The sequence below is a fragment of the Chelonoidis abingdonii genome, chromosome 3 (assembly GCF_003597395.2).
Source record: "Chelonoidis abingdonii isolate Lonesome George chromosome 3, CheloAbing_2.0, whole genome shotgun sequence".
In the NCBI taxonomy this organism is placed as follows: Eukaryota; Metazoa; Chordata; order Testudines; family Testudinidae; genus Chelonoidis; species Chelonoidis abingdonii.
This window is the reverse complement of record NC_133771.1, coordinates 31406362-31426021: the sequence shown is the minus strand read 5'-3', so window position 1 is coordinate 31426021 and position 19660 is coordinate 31406362. Positions and strand designations below refer to the sequence as shown.

Sequence of the window (19660 nt, the reverse complement as noted above, 5' to 3'; positions counted from 1 at the left end):
CTAAAACCCCAGTCCTCTGCCACCGAGAGAGGTTCAGGTTACACCTTTGATCTGTTCCTCAATCTGATGGCAGCACTAAAAGGACATGGGCTGTGGTGTGGGCATGATCTCATGTGTTGTGACTCAGAATCCCCACTTCAGAACTGCCAGTAGGAGGATAAGAGTGCAGGGAAGTTGTGTTCTTGCTAGCTGTCTGCATCAAAATAAGATCTAGGATTTGTGTCATTTCAGCAGAGAGAACACAGCTTGTGTGTGGCACTCTAAGATTTTGACACAAAACACACTTCAGCATCAGATTTATGAGATATGAATTTACATAGCCATCAGCAATACAAGCACTTCTTCCTTCCAAGACCTTTGACCGTGACATCACTTTTCCATAAGTTTGCAGGAATCTCCAGGATGGATGTACATCATATGCTAAAAGCAGCAGAGAATCCTGTGGCACCTTATAGACTAACAGACCTTTTGGAGCGTGAGCTTTCGTGGGTGAATACCCACTTCGTCAGACGCAGGTAGTGAAAAAATCATATGCTGTAGCAATTGCTATGGTAAAGGTATTGTGGCTAAGGGGTTGTAGAAACATTAGTCACATCAGACACTCGGGGCTTTTTGGCACTTTTGCCAGGATGTTTGCCAGTTGATCAGATTGAGGACAAGATTATTTTTTTCGCAGTAAATCTGTTGAGGAGACAGGACGGTTCAGGAGATTAGTAATGAGATATAGAGCAAGGGTCTCAAACTCAAATGACCACGAGGGCCACACGAGGGCTAGTTCATTGGCCCGAGGGCCGCACCACTGACACCCCCCCCACTGCCCCTGATCCTGCCCCCACTCCAACCCTTCCGTGAGGCCCCACCCCTTCCCTGCCCCCATTCCAACCCCTTTCCTGAAGTCCTCACCCCAACTCCGCCCCCTCCGTGCCCCAGAAGGTGCATAAGGGGTGTGGCGGGGGCTCAATGCAGGGAGTTGGGGTGCAGGCAGGGGGCTCAGGGTGAAGAAGGGGTGTGGGATGCAGCAGGGGGCTCAGGGCAGGAGGTTGGGGTGTGAGATGCAGCAGGGGACACAGGGCAGGAGGTTGGGGTGCAGCAGGGCGTTGAGATTCAGGCAGGGGGCTCAAGGCAGATGGTTGAGGTGCAGCAGCGGGTTGGGATTCAGGCAGGGGGCTCAGGGCAGGGAGTTGGGGTGCAGGAGGGGTGTGGGATGTGGCAGGGGGCTCAGGGCAGGGGGCTGAGGTGCAGGCAGGGGGTTCAGGGCAGGGAGTTGCAGGGCAGGGTGCAGGAGGGGTGTGGGATGTGGAAGGAAGCTCAGGGCAGGGGGCTGAGGTGCAGGCAGGGGGTTCAGGGCAGGGAGCTGGGGTGCAGGAGGGGTGTGGGATGTGGAAGGGAGCTCAGGGCAGGGAGCTGGGGTGCAGGAGGGGTGTGGGATGTGGCAGGGGCTCAGGGCAGGGGGTTGAGGTGCAGGCAGGGGGGTCAGGGCAGAGAGTTGCAGGGCAGGGTGCAGGAGGGCTTTGGAGCTTCGGGGTGGCAGCGGCACACACCGGGGCCAGGGCCAGCTGCCAGCCCCAGCCCTGCTCCAGGAAGTAGCTGGAATCATGTCCCTGTGGCCCCTGGGGGTCGGGGATGCAGGGCTCCGTACGCTGTTTGCAGTGCCTCCAGGTACCTCCCCCAAAGCTCCCATTGGCCACAGTTCCCCATTCCCAGCCAATGGGAGCTGCGGGGAAGGAGTGGGGGGTGGGATGGTGCACATGGACGGAGCCCTCTGCTTCTCTCCTCTCTCCCGCACCCGGCTACAGGAACGTCATGCCAGCTGCTTCAGGGAGTGGTGCGGGGCTCGAGGGAAGCAATCCCACGGGTGTAGTTTATCCACCCCTGGCCTGGAGGTAGGTCCGGGGTAGGGGCAGGCACGGGCCACTTGGCGAGCCGCAGGAAATAGCCCCGTGGGCCGCGTGTTTGAGACTCCTGATATATAGCCTCTTACCCCTAGATACCTGGACTGGATACTGTTCAAGTCAAGGCCTGATCCAAAGCCCACAGAAGTCAGTGGAAAAACTATCATTGACTTCAGTGGGCTTTAGATCAGGCCATTAACATCTGATGGCTAGTGGCCTTTGTCAAATGAGCTGGTGCACAGACACACATCCATGTAATATTTTGTATATATACAGCACCTCTGATCCCAAAAACCTTTGCTAACTGAAATAGAGATTACACGTCACCTCTCTCGCCCAGGATGGATATCAGCCACATTTGTAGAGAAAGTGCGAAAATTATTTAGTAGCCGCCAGTTGCTTCAACTACCTTCTACCTTTGCCTCAACCAGGCGGCTCTGGCTGGTGTAACAGGTTTGGGGAAATCAATGGTATATTTTTTCCCCCAGCCTGTACCTCAGCTCACCTCTCTGGTGTGGCACAGATATAAATTCAGTCTTTTCAGGACTCTTATATGGGAGTTAAGTCTCTGACAGAATGAGAGCCACACCAAATCTCTAAAGGAAAACATTTACATATATGTGAATACATAACAGTTTCCTCAGTAGTTCATTTAGGAAGGGAAAAATCAAATGCACAACTACACACTGGGGAATAACTGGCTAGGTGGTAGGACTGCTGAGAAGGCTCTGCTGGTTATAGTGGATCACAAATTGAATATGAGTCAATAATGTGATGCAGCTGCAAAAAGATTTAATATCATTCTGGAGTGTATTAACTCAAAGTGACATATGTAAGACACAGGAATTAATTGTCCCGCTCTACTTGGCACTGGTGAGGCCTCAGCTGGAGTACTATGTTCTGTTCTGGGTGCCATCTTTTAGGAAAGATGTAGACAAATTGGAGAAAGTCCAGAGTAGAGTAACAAAAATGATAAAGGGGTTTAGAAAACCTGACCTCTGAGAAAAGGTTAGAAGAACTGGGTATGTTTAGTCTTGAGAAAAGATAACTGTGATAACAGGCTTCAAGTATATGAAGGGCTGTGATAAAGAGGACTGTGATCAATTGTTCTCCATTTCCACTGAAGGCAGGACAAGAAGTAATGGGCTTAATTTGCAGCAAGAGAAATTTAGGAAAAACTTTCTAACTATAAGGGTAGCAAGCTCTGGAACAGGCTTCCAAGGGTCCTTGTAGAATCTCCATCACTGAAGGTTTTTAAGGACAGGTTGGACAAACACCTGTCGGGGATGGTTTATATTTACTTGGTCCTTTCTCAGAGCATGGAGCTGGACTTGATGACTTTGAAGTCATTTCCAGGCCAACATATCTACGATTCTACTATAAACCTTGAAACAATTGTGGATATTGTATTTGAAAGAGTTGTTACTGACAAAATTTTAAGGGTCCTCGCTCCCCAAATATTAATACTTGTTTCTATCACAAGTTCAATCACACGTATACATTCCCCTAGGGCTTTTCTCTTAGTTTCTCTGGAGTGGTATCCAAAATCTCTGTAGAATATGCAAGATCCTTAAAGTCTCAGAAACAAATGATAGTGCCACAGTCTCCTTGATACTCCTTTTGAGTGTCTGCAGCAAGAGTCTGGTTTGCACAGCCTGAAACAATTTTAGACCTCCTCTTCTGCAGTGGGATGAGGAAGTCTAAATCTGACAGGCTGGGAAAGTTCTTGGAAGACAAGCCTTACAGCGGACTATAGCTGGCTGAAACTTGTGGGTTTTGGATTGTCAGAATTTTTGAATTTGCTTTCATTCTGATTTCAGTGTAAACCTGCCTGTGTTTCAGGGAAGGTTTAGTGGAATCTGTAATAGATTCGACATAACATTTCAGTCCAGTGAATTGGCATTTTCTGACAAAACAAAGTCCTACCCCTTCCACTCTCAGAGAGTGAGTCTACTTATATCCTGCCAGGCTGCTTGCCCACAATGGAAATCACCCAAGCAGCTTCAAACAGCTAAGGAATATGTCTAATTCCCACCTCACCCAATTTCTGGATGTTTCTGGCCTGTCCAGCAGAGCCCAGTTCTGGCATGTCTGTAGGCACACAGAATCCCCCAAAACAAAAATAAGACCTATACAACCTCCCAACTATTTCTTCCCTTATTTACATGACTAAGTGCTGCAGTGCAAGCATGTGGGTTACACTGGTGCATATCCCCCTCCATGAAGCTTTTAGCATTCTCCATTCTCATCCCTTCCACCTTATTCTATTTAAAAAACAAATAGGTACATTATTGACATTGCTCCCAATCCTAGTGATTGTCAGAGTAAAGAACAGTTAAAGGGAGTAAACATTTATCTCCTGGGAAAACAACTAAATAGGAAGGCTGACATCATTATCCCGTTCTCTTCCACACAGTGGCAACTCCAGAGTTAAATAATTTGTTTGGGTGGTGATTTCCTAAACTCTGTCGATTTAAATAACCCCCTCCATGTAAAATATCAAAATCATGAATAATGCGGCTCTTTGGGGCTTCTTTTGTTCTGTGTTAGTACAGCACCTACTACAATGGAATGCTGATACATGACGGGGGCTCCTAGGCACTGCTTCGGTAATACAAATAATGAATAATAAGCTTGTAACTAAACCAAAATACTGTATTAATGTTTCATCAAATGTAACAGAAAGGTACCTCTAGATGCCTTTGGCAAAGTTTACAGACAAATAAGAAAAGGAGCGGCTAACCCTCCCTCCCCTCACAAAAGATTCAGGCACCCCTCACACCAGCCTCCAACGCCCATTAAGCCCTCCTTTACCAAAAGCCTGAGGAAATGGATGATTCTTCAAGGCACGCTGCATAATGTAGCAGACCCAGGCTGATTTGGACCAAGGCAGAGGGGGGCTAGGGAGGCAGTTGGTTATAAAGCTGAGAGCCCCTCACAGTAGGGTGACCAAATAGAAAGCGTGAAAAATTGGAATAAGAGATGGGTGGTAATAGGCACCTACATAAGAAAAAGCCCCAAATATCAGGACTGTCCCTATAAATTCAGGACATCTGGTCACTCTACTTCACAGAGAACCCTCTATCACCAGTCTCCTTTCTTTAAAACCAGCTCCAGCAACTCAGCCTTTCCCAGCTGCAGCACTATGGTACAGAGCAAGAGGCAGGACCTCAAGTCGGGGGAACCTTGTAATGTGCCCTCAAATAATGTGATCTCTGAGACAGTGTTATGTCTGTACTTACAGTAACTGACTTAATTTATAAGACCTCAGATCTGTTCATGATATAATTAGAAGCTTCCTCCGTGAAGTTGATTATACGACCTGCCTCATCCTCATGTATCAAAATTAACTGATAAGCATCTGGACAAAAGAATTTCCACTTCTGTTACTGTTGTCCAGACTAGCTAGAGATGAGGCTGCTCTTAAAAAAGGATAGAATGTCTCTGACTTATGTAGACAATAAATATTGTTTTCAAACACCCCAGTGTCCATAACCCAGCACTTACAGAGATGGCTTGGAGTGGGTTTGTGACAGAATCACATTCCCTACTGCTAGTGTATTTCTTTGCTGAAGCATTTATCATTCCTTACCTACTTGCACTGATCATCTAGACGCAATCCTAAAAATCTTTACTGATAAATGAATTCCCCATTAGGAAATTTAAGCATGAGATTTTATCAGGCTCTCAATAACCCTGCATGTCAATTCACACTTGATGTTATTGCTTCAAGGCTCTGCCCTGCCCTGTATCTCTAACCTTGCCTCCTATCACGCTGTGCACCTTCCCCCACTTCTTCCATGCTACCAAGGATACAAGCCTTGACAACCTCTTCCAGGCCACTCCTATATATGGATTCCTCCCTCCCCGCCCCCCCAACACCAATCCCCACTTGCCAAACATCATCCTCTCCTAATTGTTGCCCCAGTGTAGGAAAGCACTAACACATGTATTTAACTTTAAGCTTGTGTTTGAGTTCAATTGACTTCAAGGGTCCTAAGCAGATGCTTAAGTTCTTTCCTGAATTGGGCCTTAGGGCCTGATCCAAGACCTACTGAAGTCAATGGGGGTCTTTCCATTGATTTCCTTAGGCTTTGGATCAGCCCCCTAAGCCTTCCTTAAAACTTACTGCCATTCCAACAGCAAAAAGTGAGTTAATTTTAAAAACAATGTGGTGGAGTCTTACTATGTGCTTATTTCAAAGTAGAGTCACCATATAATAGCAATACTAAATTTGCCCTTCTTTAGCTCTTCTCCCCTAACCCCTTATTTGTTCCCCTGCCATTGCATCAAATCTAAAAATTGTGCAGCTGACTGTGTATGGGCACATCCTTGCCTCTATGCAAATACCCACTGAGTTCAATGAACCATCTGAGACCAGTGCCTAGGCATAGTCAGTTGCAGAATCAGGACTTTAGGGCATGTCCATACAGTGGGATAAAATGCTCTACTGGGGTGTGATTTCTAAAGCACACTAACATGTTGCATGTTAATTGGTTAGTGTAGACCCTGATGGTGTGCACTAAAAGTTCCCTAGTGGGCTTTAATATGAAAGCGCACTAGAGACCTTTTAATGTGCCCCAACAATCCTTAAAGGTACCTGCTGCTCACTGAAGTCTGTGGGAGTTAATCACCTAAATATCTTTGAGAATCTGGGCCCATGCCTTTTTATATGCTTTGGTAGAGCCTGTACCACACTTCTGGGCACTGTAAAAATAATGAATAATCATTTCACTTACACAGGAAAGCAAGAAAAAGTTCAGCATTGCAACCCAAAATGGAAGTGCTACAATTAAGACACAAAATTGATGGTCCCACCTGTTTGATTGTGAAATCAAGATATTGCTCAATATTAGTTTCCATTTTGTCCTGAGGGAAAGTGTAATTGTATATGGATAACTTCCTGGTTGCATCAGTGATTGTGGAAGGAAAATCTGAAAATTGGAAAACCCCTAAATAATGTTTGGTCATCTAAAGCATTTGAATGGATGTCATTGTAACAGGATGGTGCCCATCAAGACTTAGCATAAAAATGTAGAACTCTTCTGTGGAGTCACCTTAAAAGTAAGTGCTGGAACCCTGCATCCATAGTAATTTCTTCTGACTTATGCTGACAAATGGATTTTGTTAGTTCCAGCCTATCACTCAGAGTGGGAAGAGATCTAACATAGAGGACATCCTGCAGGTAAGACCTTGGAAAAAGCCAAGCTTAGGAAAAAGATTAAGCTGATGTGTTATTGCTGATTGTTACACACTCTGTTACCCCCTTTGACCCAAGCAGTTAGCCAATATTCAGGGTTTAGTGGGTTGTTTCTGTCAGGAGGAAAAATGGACTATGGAGTCAGGTATTTCTTTGATGCAATCTTGTTTATTTACAGAAAATGTACACAAAGTCTTGTTTCCCTGAACACAGTAGGAATCAAACAACTGGGCACAGTTTCTTTGCTCACAGTTCCAAACCTCTTTCTACCCAGAACTCTGTCCAAAAAGCGCTCTCAGTTTTCTGTCCGTGCCATTCTTCTAGTTCTTTTCTTGTTGTCTGCTTGGCTTTTTGACTGCTTTTCTCTGGCTGCTTCTGAGTTCTTTTCCTCACAGATTCAGACACCTTCATCAAATACCAGCAAAACCCCTCTGCCTACGTAGCTCTGCTTCTGACCAGCCTTGCATGTGGCCCATGTTTTGGGTGGTGGCTCCTATTGTTTCAGCTAACTTACTCCAGGAAGGAGCTTAATTGCTTCTTACATTTATCCTGAATAAAAGACAGCTATCACACCCACCAACTTCAATGAGGGTTCACCCAACCTCCACCATAACATTGCCTATAAAGCTAGACTCAATTTCAAAACTTACACAGGAAACACTTTTACTCACAAGGTGTGATAAAACTGTAGAACTCACTGAGGCCAAGAATTTAACAAGATTAAAAAAGGGATTGGATGTTTATACAGATATCAAGAAAATTCAGAATTATGATTAATGACAACAAAAATTTTGGAAATGATGTTAAACCTCAGGCTTCAGGACTTGAACCAACCTTTAAGTACTAGACACCAGGAAGAGAAGTGTGTGTGAGGCAGGTTACACCACAACTGCAGAGTGCTTACACCTTCCTCTGAAGCATCTTGGACTGGCCTATGAACAGGGCCGGCTCCAGGCACCAACGCAGGAAGCAGGTTCTTGGGATGGCCAATGGAAAGGGGTGGCACGTCCGGGGTCTTCGGCGGCTGGTCCCTCAGTGCCTCTCAGAGCGAAGGAATTGCCACTGAAGGATTAAGTGACATGATGCTGCCAATTGCAGCTTTATATTTTTATTTATTTGTTTTTTTTCTGCCACTTGGGGAGGCAAAAAAGCTGGAGCCGGCCCTAACTGTAAAGGGGTTAACTCACCACTATTGCCTCCTTGTGGCCAGGCATAGCATCTCGCTCCCTGTCAGGTATCTCCTGCAAATGGTCACTCCAGACCTGCGGTGGTCTGCCTCTTCCTGTGACTTGACCCTATGGCCAGGTCACTTTAATGTCTCTCTTCCAGGGTGGTCAAGGAATAAACATTCAAATAAATTGTATTCACAGGTAATAGAGGTTCCCATTCAAGCTGCATCAACATCTGACCCTCCCTTTCCTCAGGGAGAGACTGTTGCGCAACAGTTCACTAGGAGGCTCCTCTCTTCAGGAGCTGAGCTCTGAAGGTCTGCCCTCCTCCATGGTGTGCTATCAATTCTTTCTTTCTTTCTTTAATGGAGAAGCAGACTTGACTGAATAATCTATAGCTGCCACCAACTATCATTCCTAATTACTTTACGGTTTAATATTCTCTCGCTCTGTCCTGTGTCTTTCAGGTAATATAACACCACCTTTCTAATAATGCCTCATTTCCCTGATACTGTTACTAAATAACATAATGTAACTTTTGTTACATTAAGATATTTGAATTCCTCAGAAAGCTTTTCCCTTTATCAAAGCCATTACATATCCATAAAAAGCGATCAATTGTTTTTTCCACCTTACAGAGCACATATAGTCCATCTTTGTGTCTATTTATTAAAAAAAAATTTTTGCTTAAGCCACAATGGTCAGTTAATACTCTAAACAAAAATCACTTCATTTTTCCAATCCAGGCCCTGAAGTATGTTGTTATGGTCAACTCTGGGGCATAACTCAAAACAATAATCTTTTTATTATTTTTTAAACATTTTTTTTAATATTCCTCTTTTAATTTTTTCTGTACTAGGCTTTTGACTTCTTGTTTACTCAAGGTTATTTCTATGTCAATCCTTCCACTTCTTACAGCATTTTTAGTGGCTTTGTCCTCAATTTCGTTCCTTGTCCCAGTATGCCCTGGGATCCAAACTAATGCTCCATGTATCCCTATCTGTACTAACTCTGTTAGAGTAATTCCATTGATTAAATCACTTTTACTTACTGAGACTCCCTTTTTTGATCAATATAAGGGTTGAGTTTGGTTCTGAAGAAATGACTGCTGCTGCTGGTCATATATGCTAGATCCAATTTAATGCTAGCATTATTGCTACTAGTTCAGTTGTCATGACAGCTACAAAATTGGATAGTCTTTTAGATGTTCTAATTCCAAATTTTGGTATAAAATATGCCTTCTCTACTCTTCCTGTCTTTTCTTATTTGAACCTATCTGTATATATTTAACAAAATTGACTCCACTTAGGGCTGGTCTACACTAGGGGAGGGGATCGATCTAAGATACGCAACTTCAGCTACGTGAATAACATAGCTGAAGTCGAAGTCTCTTAGATCAAATTACCTACTGTCCTCACGGTGCAGGATCGACGTCCGTGGCTCCCCCTGTCGACTCCGCTACTGCTGCTTGCTCCGGTGGAGTTCCGGAGTCAACAGGAACGCGTTCGGGGATCGATATATCACGTCTAGATGAGACGCAATATATCAATCCCCGAGAAATCGATTGCTACCCGCCGATATGGTGGGTAGTGAAGATGTAGCCTTAGAGCCTGTTCCTAACCTCTTTCTACCAGAAGCTGGGAATATGCAATAGGGGATAGATTACTTGATGATTACCTGTCCTGTTCATTCCCCCTGGGGCACCTGGCATTGGCTACTGTCAGAAGACAGGATACTGGGCTAGATGGACCTTTGGTGTGACCCAGTATGGCCATTCTTATAACCTTTCTGCCAGTCAGAGTTGGCAGCAACAAGGGCTGGGTTCAGTACCTAGGGGTTTCTTTTCAACAATACAACACAAAACCATCTTGAGCCCTCATCCAGTGACCTAGGACAATTACACACCATCCCCTGGGTGCCTCTAAGAGGCAATACTTCCCCTCTTGCAAGCACAGAGTCTGAGTGTAGCAAAGAAACTTTTAATAAAAGAAGGGAAGTAACCCAGGAACAAACTGGCAAAACGCCACAAACAGGGTTCATAAATATAAACCATGAGCAAAAGACCCACCCCCCAAGTAAATTGGGCAGTGTCCTTTTCCCTCTGGTTCTTAAGTCCAGCAAACAAAAGCCCCTTCTCTTCACACCATTCACAGTTTTTGTCCTGGGTCAATGCAGGCCCAGAGTTCAGAGGTGCATCTGCTGAGGTCACCTCCCTCCCTGGGGGGTGGGAGTGGTAAGAAAGCACCTTACTCGCTCTGCTGTCCAGACATTCACTCACCACTCCTCTTCGCCAGCCACCCTGCTGGCTGATTGGTGATCTGTTCCTCTCTGCCAACTATGCTGCTGGCCAATCACCACACCTCTCCACTAGCCACTTTGCTGGCTGCCCTGCCAGCTGATCACCAATCTGCCAGGATGTTTTCAGGTCTCACCTCTTAACACAGCTCTCAATAATTTCAGCTATTCAGAGGATCCTCAGTGATGTCAGCTCTGCAGTGGAGAAACAAAGGATCAAATGGTGTCTGGGGCCCTTAGACAGGCCCCACACCACAAAAACAAACATCTATCCCCACCTTCTTTCCACTCATTGGGCTTTTGAACTCATGTCCCCTGCCTAGTGAGGGCCATTTAGTTGACAGTGAGTCCCTCAATCAGGGCATGCCAAGCACAGTTCTGCTGCCCTTGATTTCCACAACAAGGATAACAACCCTTTATTACTTCTGCCCCAATAACAAGCAGACTGGGGATCCAACACCAGCCAAAAGTGATCATTTGGGCAAGCAGTCCCATCATGCTGAGCACCTATGCTGTGTGGGAGTGACCACGTAAACAAGATCAGCTCCTGAAGTCCTCTTCCACAGCTCATCACTAGATGTCAGGAGAGAGCTCATTCAGACTCTGCTTACATCCTTATCATTTACATACTAGTATACTTCATTTTTAATACCGCCTGTCTCTTTTTTATCTTAAAGTTTATAAAATAAATGTAAATCTATGTTTGGACACAGAACTTTCCTTTCATAACTAATTTTTGCATGAGTAAAATTTTTGACTTTATTTAGCTTTTCCATGTCCTTCAATTTCTCCACACTTCTCCATACATTAACTTGAACAGCATGTAGAGTTCTAACATCATGTGCTATAGTTTACATTCTTAGTTCCCAACTATCCTCATATATTTGTTTGGTACTTCGGCCCAGAAAGTTAGGCTCAGTAGTTTCGTTTGTAGTGTAACTAGAAGCTACCTATCGCATCCGTATAGGTTGCATAATAAATGCAATACACACAATTTGCAGTACCTGGGCTTATATTAAATCTAATTTTTTTAAATTTCAGTTTTGATGCTGACCCAAAAGCTTGGCAGCTGTGGTCAATAACTGATCTGATTAAGGCTCTTTAGACTATCAGCAGTGTTTTCTTATTTGCTCCTCCAATTAGTCCCAGCAAGACTTTTAAGCAGATTAATCCTCCCTGTACATTTATCTTTGACATAGTCTGTATGATCTTTCCAAAGTAATTTAGTATCAAGTAAAAAGCAACAAAGAGCCCTATGGCACCTTAACGACTAACAGATGTATTGGAGCATACGCTTTCGTGGGTGAGTACCCACTTCGTCAGACGCATGCGGTGCCACAGGACTTTGTTGCTTTTTCAGATCCATACTAACAGGGCTACCCCTCTGACACTTAGTATCAAGTATTACTCCGAGGAATTTAAACCTTTTAACAATATCTACTTGTTCTCCATACAGATACAGTTTATGTTCCTTTGTACCTTCCTTTTCTGTAAAGAGAACTTTGGTTTTAGCAATGGAAATTTCGAAACCTCTTGTATTTTGCGAGTCAGAGATCTCTTGTAACACATTGTTGATTCTCTTTTTTGCCACCTTAGTATTTCTGTCCCCAACCCGTACAGCACAATCATCTGCAAATAGTTTGACTCCTACCCCAGCACTTATTTATTTTAGCAGATCATTTATCATAATATTAATTGATTGGGCTGATAACACTTTCCTGTGGTGAACCATTTAAAAAATTATATATATTCAACATAACTTTCCCAATTCTGACCTGCATGGTCCTTTTATTAAAAAATTCTCTAATCCACCCATATATTCTTCTTTCTATCCCTAGAGCACCTACTTCATACAACAAGCCTTCCCTCCACCTCATGTCATATGCCTTTCAAAATAATTATATCTTATTTTTGAAAATTTCAATTTCTAATTTAACGGTGTGATCAGTGGTGCATCTTCATCTCCTAAAACCACTCTACACCTTATCTATCATGCCATACTTTTTGAAATACGCAACCAATCTTTCATTCACCATTCTCTCCATAATTTTACCCAGGCAGGCTGCAAGGGGAACTGGTCTATAAGTATCAACTTTTGTGGATAATTTGTCAGGTTTTCATATTGGAATTACTACTGCATGTTTCCACCTTATCATATGTTTTTCCCATATAGAGTCATATAATTCCAAGAGAAATCTCAAACTGCTTTTAGAGAGCTATTTAAATATTCTGTTGCATACCCGGAGACATATTCTTGCTGATACCAATAGATTTCTCAAGTTCCCACATACAAAACCATTCATTCAGTATAGTATCTTCATGTTTACTTCAACTGCATAATAGATCATGACTCTCTTCAATGAATTGTCTTTTAATATGGTTGAAAACTACATTTTGATTTTCACCATTACTCATCCCCTCAAAAAGTTGCTGCCAAAACTTCTGTTCTCTTGTTATCAGAACTTCAAATTATTTTGTCAGTCCCAATAAGAGCTGGGATGTGACTACTCTTAGTCTGAATTCCATTCATTCTTCTAATTTGCCTGTATATTTCTGATTTCTTGGTATCTTTATTTATCCATCTGCAGTACTTCGTCTAACTCTTTCTTGGACTTTTAAAAAATATAATTCTTTATGCTATTGCCTTACTTCCTTTATACTTCATTAGAGCTCCACTTTCCCCCCCGCCCCCACCCTTCATATAGGCTTTATTCCTTTCTTTAATCAACATTTTGCATTTCTCATTCCACCATGGAAGTGAGTTTTCAGTTTTGGGATACTTCAGAATTTTACGTATGGCTACAGTAGCTGTTGCTATTAATCCTTTTAGCACATTATCACTGAAATTCTCTGTGTCATCACTCACACAGTGATCATTCACAAATTCAGTACATTTACTGTTAGCTTTCTTAAAATTCCAGGTGGGTACTTTTTCATTACATGCAATCTTACCTTGCCCTTGAATAGTAATAAATGTAGGGAAATGATCACGCCGCATTCCCTCTTCCTTATTTATTTCCCAATTGCATCTCCTTGCAGTACCTCCTGTTATAATTCCCAGGTCTAAGCAAGAAAAACTAACATCCGCTGCATTAAATTTAGTTGGGGTGCCATCGTTTCAAACTGCTAGATTGTTTTCATCAATGAACTTTTCAAAGCATGCACCATCGTTATCCATTGTCATACTGCCCCACAATTTATTACGACCATTTAGGTCACCACATATAATATATGGCATTCTTCACTATTTCTTGTAACTCGGAGCATTCTAATTTCCCACATTAGTTATAGATATTATATTTGAGATGTCTTCGTTCTCTACTTCCAAGTTGTTTTCCCTTTCCCTTATGAAAGTACAAACCTTTCCTCCTCTTCCTAGTTTACAGTCTTGTCTAAAGGCAATATACCTGGGAATTTTAAAAGCAAGCTTTTTAACCAACCATGTTCCTGGCTACATATGAAATGTAGTTTAGCTTTCATTTCCAGGATATTTTCCTTTAGTTCTTGACCATGTGCTATCACACTCTACATATTCCAACAAAAGATTGTGATCCCCATATTAGTCATATTTCACCATTAACCTCATTCAAAATCACATAGATTCAATCCATTGACAGATTGGTAACATACAAACAGTTTTCCACTGCCCTTCATTTTTTCTGATTTTTTCCCACGTTTGTGATATGTGATATATCACTTCTATCAAAAATACTATAACCCTTTCTTTTCCCCACTACTAGCATATTATTGCCTATTCCTTCCATAATGTTTATCATATTCTTTATAGAGTGAGGTTGTGTCTGCAGTTCCTCTTTTCTTGTGTTGATTTTCATTTCCTTATGTTTTGAAATGAAACATGTTTTGAGAGTCTCCATACAGCTTCCACATAAGTAGGACCTTACCAAATTCACGGCCATGAAGAATGCATCTAGGACCATGAAATCTGGTCTCCTCCCATGAAATCTGATCTTTTGTGTGTTTTTACCCTATACTATGCAGATTTCATGGGGGACACCAGTGTTTCTCAAATTGGGGGTCCTGACTCAGAAAGGAATTGCAGGGGAGTCACAAGGCCATTTTAGGGGAGGTCGTGGTACTGCCCCACTTATGTCTTTGCTGCCTGCAGAGCTGGGTGGCTGGAGAGCAGCTGGAGAGCAATGGCTGCTGGCCAGGATACCAGCTCAGAAGACAGAGCTGCCAGCAGCAGCAGCACCATGAGTGATGCATGAACTGCTGGCTGGGGGAGGCTAGCTCCAAGCCCACCCCTACTCCTTACACCTGAGGTATCACCCCTTACGCCTCCCACCAGAGCCAAGGCCCTCCATGCGCCCCACCCACTGGAACCCAGAACCACCCTCCCTACTCGGCCACCAGCCAAATCCTGCAGCTAGCTGGCCACCAGCCAAATCCTGCAGCTAGCTCCCCCCCAGCCATAAAGGAGCACTGGGAGGGCAGGTGGCCATGGCCCTAGACCCGGAGCACGGGAGGTATGCGGATCCACCCTCCCCAGCCTGGGGTGGGGCAGGCGGCTGCCAGCCACAGCCTCCCCAGCTCCAGAGCACAGGAGGGTGGGCAGCGTGTGGCCCCAGCCTCCTCAGCCCGGGGAAGTGGCCAGTCCCAGCCTCCCCAGCTCCAAGGCATGGGAAGGTGGGCGGTGCAGAGCCCCAGCCTCAGTGGAGCACTGAAGAGCTGGACTGGAGCTAGAAGACTGGAGCCGCACACAGGGAGTGGTCACAGCAGGGGGTGGCATCACACCTGGCTGTTTGGGAAGCAAAGCCACCTGCAGCCTATGTGACCCACTGCCCATCAGCAGTGCAGAAGTAAGGATGGCATGGTATGGTATTGCCACCCTTACTTCTCCGCTGCTGCCTTCAATACCACACCATGCCATCCTTACTTCTCCACTGCTGCTGGCGGTGGCTCTGCCTTCAGAGCTGGGCTCCCAGCCAGCAGCCTCCGCTCTCCAGCTGCCCAGCTGCAGCAGCACAGAAGTAAGGGAGCAGTACTGCAGCCCCCCTACAGTAACCTTGTGACCTCCCTCAAAAAACCTCCTTTTTGGGTTAGGACCCCTACAATTACCGTGAAATTTCATATTTAAATAGATGAAATCAGGAAATTTACAATTTTTAAAATCCATTACCAGGAAATTGACGAAAATGGACCATGAATTTGGTAGGGCCCTACACATAAGATATGTTATCAACAATTTTTGTCTTTTGTATCTTTTTGGTTTGTCTTGATGCAATACACTCTCTATATGCCAGACTGTGATTACTACCATAGTTACTACACTTGACCTCTGCCCATTCTGTACAATTTTCATAGGAATGTTCCCCCCATCACATTCACCACATCTCATTTTCCCTTTTGCGAATATTTCCTCTATGCCCATACCATTGGCACTTATAACACCATCGAAGGGTGGGGGGTATATGTCTTGGTTTAGAATATCTGAAATTCTAGTGTTACTTTTTCAGGTAGAGTCCTTCCCTTAAATATAATTGGTACTGCTGTTGATGGTCTGCTTTCTCCTCCTCGTTTACTAATTAGTCATTTACTTACTAACATTTTAGCTTCTGTGCTTTCTATTATCTCATCATTGGTCAATTCTAATGGCACTCCATATATTACCTCCTTCATTTCAGTCCAATTCTTTGGTAGCTGGCAACTTATTTTAACTTTCCTTAGTGTTTTAGCTTTTAGCAGGTTATTAGTCTGCTCTTTGTTTTTACGTTCAGTTAAAAGATCCCCATCTCACAGCCTCCTGGCTCTTATTATATCCCCTGTAACTTTTTTAATCCAGTCAGCTACTTTCACAGCGTTAACATCAACTAATCTTATTTCTTTGGGAAGTAATCTTACAGTTATAACATTTTGATTTATTTCCTTCCTCAGATTTGCTTTTTTGCGAATGTCGTCATCATCTGCTTCTGCTTCTACTCTTTTCTTTTTTCCCCTCCTGCGTTGTAACCATTTTCCCTCTCTAAGAGGCTCTTCTTCAGCTTCCAGAGTGACTTCATTTGGGGTCAGAAAGTCTGCCATCTCAGCAGCCAGTCTATCAGCCTAGCCAACCTCCTGCCATCTGCTTCTTAAGCTCCTCCCTCCAATCCTGACATTTCACACAAGTGTAACAGGGCAGAGCTATCTGAATCCAGCTCATTAACCCCAGGTTGTTCAGTGTGGGTATCTCCTGGCTTCTATCAGAGACAGGATACAGGACTAGATGGTAGTTGCATCTGATCCAGTATGCCAATTTCTCTGTTCCTAACTCCAGGAAGTTTGGACCATATATGGTGTACATAGACTTTCTTCAGAGCAGAGCAATCCTGTCACTCATCCAAAATTACCTCAGGAATTCTACAGAAACCAGGACATCTTCACAAAGCTTTTGGGTTGCCTCACTGGCTCCTTATTACTCTTGGACATCTCCTACCTACCGCTCTTGGGATCTACAGAGTGAAGGAGGGAAAAAGGATACATTGACTCCAAAAGAGTCAGCATTTAATTTGTTTTAAAGCTTTAATTAAAAAAAAAAAAACTTTCTAGCCCTTGTGGTGGTGAAGATACTCTTCCAATTGCGAGCCCAAGGCAATGATGGCTGAGTCTGTGACATGCAGCCTGAAATATTACAGAGATCTCGTTTTACCCCTTGGCACTGTTATGGGTCTAACTTCTGTAAGGTTCCAGTCATGTCACTATCACCAAATCCTGTACATGGTTGGGGTGAGAGTCACTCCCTTGCAGAGGGTCAGCTCAAGAACTGGGTGCTATTTATGTCCTGTATCCTTAAAAAACATTAGTGCTTTTTTAATATTGCCCCATTTTCCTAGTACTCTCATCAATCCTTTCAGTTCTTCATAAAGAATCTTTCTTTCCATATAAGTCTCCCTGCATCACCATAGCACATGTTCAATGGTTTCTCTAACTTTGCATATTGCTCACGACTTGTCTATGTGCATATTTAGTAGATATAAATTACCATTCTGGACACAGTGACCTGTTCACACTCTAAATATGGTCACTGGGTCTCTTCTGTCATAGCTGTGAAGCAAAATATTATCCTCAAGTTTAGGACATATTCATAGAACTTTTGTTCATTTTTCTCTTTGGTCCATGTTTCTTGCCAATCCTTCTTAGGTTCTTTATCAAATTTTTGAAGTCCTGGGTACTCAGAGGAATCTTTATATCAACCTCATTTTTTAAGAGATTTTTTGCTGATTTATCTGCCATTTCATTGCCAGGTATCCCAACATGCACCAGAATCCACGCTGTTACTATAGGTATATCTAATTATACTATCTCCACAGTTAAGAACAATATTTCATTGATTAAGTCATTCCTGCTTTCTGAAGTTCTTCAAGATGTGTTGCTCATGTGTATTCCACAGTAGGTGTGTGGGCTCGCCACGTGCACTGGTGCTGGAAGTTTTTCTCCTAGCAGTACCTGTAGGGGGAGCAAACCCTGGAGGGGCACCACCTTGACGTGCTATAAGGGGCGCTGTGTGCTCCTCTACTCTCAGTTCCTTTTTGCTGCCAGTGAAGATGCATTGGAACTTTGCAGCTCCAGCTTGTGTGCAGCTAGTCCTTAGTGTTCTTCTAGTACCTGTAGTTACTTAGCTTTCAAGTTAGTTCAGTTAGTTAGAGTGCCCAGGCTGGGACATGCCCCGAGCCCCAGGTTTTAAGTCGTGTGACACTTGCAGGCATTCTATGCTGAGGAGTGACCCACACGCAGACTGTTTACGCTGTTTCAGTGAGACTCATATCAGTGATCATTGCAAGATCTGCAAGTGATTCAAGCCCTGGACAAAAAGAGAAAGGGATATTTGATATTTGATGGAGTCAGTGCTGACCCCGGCTCCGACACGCCACTCCGAGATGGCACCAGGCACCGAAACGTTGGCACACGGCTATCCCCGTGCGTCTTTGTCCAGTCGGCACCGCTTCCCATACTCGGGGCATAAGAGGGCCAAGAAGACGCCCTCTTCGCAGTGGTACCGTGGTGCACCAGGGGCAGAGGCTAGGCTTGCATTGGGCAGTCCTCGATCCCCTTCGGCCTCTAGGCCACCAACTCACGCTGAGCAAAGCAACCCGGCTGCATCGGTCCAGGCCTCTCCGGATATCCGGATGTCTTCCACACGGGAGGCCTTGCAAGCAGCCCATGATGTCTTGTCTCTGCCAGTGCCTGGAGCACCACCAACATTCGTCCCACACTCCAGAGGAAAGCCACCGCTGGGCTCCCCGCAGTCGCCCACATAGTGGTACCAGTCGCGGTCAAGGGAACATTCCTGGCGCCGTTTGCCGTCCAGGGCAGAGTCCACGTGGATCGCCCTCAACGCCCGGCAGGCTCTCTGGCTGGGTGCCATGGACCTGGAACTCCAGGCACTGCTCCATGTCGGGGAGCGTGCACCTACGGGATCGAGGGGGATGTTGCCCAAGGTCACAGTCCAGAAGGAGTTACCATAGCCGGTCATGGCATAGACATCGTTGTCGCTCCCGCTCGGAGTCCCATTCGAAGTCTCCTCCACAGTACCCCCTCTGTAGTCCTGGGCATCGATTGCTGGCACTGCGCCGTCTCGGGTCCGCCCGTCGGATTCATTCCAGGAGCAGTAGCTACTGTCGGTACCAGTCCTCCGGGTCCAGGTCATGGTTCCATGGATGACATTGTTCCCAGCACCGCCGCTCCTCCCGGTCTCGATGCAGCGAAGACTCGATTGTCAGCCTGACCTCGGCTAGGAGCCATCCCTCCGTTGGCCAAGCCAGCCAGGCAGAGCAACCTGGGCCTTCAGTGCCACAGCAGGTTAAGTGGCACCAGCCCTCGTGGCTGGCCCAATGGTACCAGTGGGCACCATGGTCCCCGGCACAGCCCCATGTGGGTCCACGCTTGGTGGCTGGGGCTTCGAGACACCGTCGGCCTCCCTCTCCAGGCCCCCACGTAAGACATCAGTGGAGTGTATGTCTTCGGTGCCATGCCTGGAGGCCAACCAAGTGGTGGAACCTCTGGTGCCTACAGACACCCAAAGCTCGGTGCCGGCCTCCTCGCCCTCCCAGGAAGTGGCAATAGCGGCCCATTCCCCTTCAGTCCCACAGGAGGACTTTTGGGCCAAC

General features: G+C 45.0%; 1 long non-coding RNA gene across 1 annotated transcript in view; it reads right to left on the bottom strand.

Annotated features, from left to right (window-relative positions):
* Nucleotides 1-582: 582 nt before the first annotated feature.
* Nucleotides 583-19660, bottom strand: part of LOC142046470 (uncharacterized) — a 59716-nt gene continuing 40638 nt past the window's right edge. The window contains exon 3 of the long non-coding RNA XR_012655420.1: nucleotides 583-681. This is a non-coding gene — a long non-coding RNA (uncharacterized LOC142046470). The remainder of the gene's footprint in view (nucleotides 682-19660) is intronic.